Source organism: Volvox carteri, assembly GCF_000143455.1.
Source record: "Volvox carteri f. nagariensis unplaced genomic scaffold VOLCAscaffold_83, whole genome shotgun sequence".
Lineage (NCBI taxonomy): Eukaryota > Viridiplantae > Chlorophyta > Chlorophyceae > Chlamydomonadales > Volvocaceae > Volvox > Volvox carteri.
In genome coordinates, this window is record NW_003307626.1 from 98,811 (window position 1) to 99,435 (window position 625).

The 625-nt window shown below is 63.5% G+C and overlaps 1 protein-coding gene across 1 annotated transcript in view; it reads right to left on the reverse strand.

Annotated features, from left to right (window-relative positions):
* VOLCADRAFT_99164 (uncharacterized protein) overlaps positions 1-625 on the reverse strand; it is a gene marked incomplete at both ends in the record, with an annotated part of 7,580 nt that overhangs the window by 1,480 nt on the left and 5,475 nt on the right. The window lies entirely within an intron of this gene.

Genomic DNA, 625 nt, shown 5'->3' on the forward strand with positions numbered 1-625 from the left:
GTGGGGTGGGGTGGGGTGGGGTGGGGTGGGGTGGGGTGGGGTGGGGTGGGGTGGGGTGGGGTGGGGTGGGGTGGGGTGGGGTGGGGTGGGGTGGGGTGGGGTGGGGTGGGGTGGGGTGGGGTGGGGTGGGGTGGGGAGAAAAGGAAGCGAGGGAAAGGAGGGGCGAAAGCCGTGGTGTGGTGGTGGTGGTGGTGGTGGTGGTGGTAGTGGCGGGGGGAAACTGCTGAAGTGGAGGAATTACACCTCCTGAAAAAAGGCCGAAATGGTGGAGGGCGAGGAGGAGGAGGAGGGGCTGCAGAGGACTGATGCCAACCCTGTACTGCAGCACACCTCCCCGTCCAGTGCAGCTCGCACACGACTGACAAACAGATGTCGCATCTATGCAGCCATGAGCAGCCATCTGTCAATTTAACCGGGGCCCTGTGTTTCGTCCCCCCCTCTTCCCCTCTTCCCCCCTCCCTCCCCCCGGAGGATGGGCGAAACAGTTGGCGCGTCACTGCTGCCGTTTGGTACTATGCCGTACAGCCACTACCGTACATACACACAGCAGGTACGCCCCACCTGGGTGCCATTCCCGACCCACATTCTCCTCTCTCACATCCATCCATCCATCCATACACACATG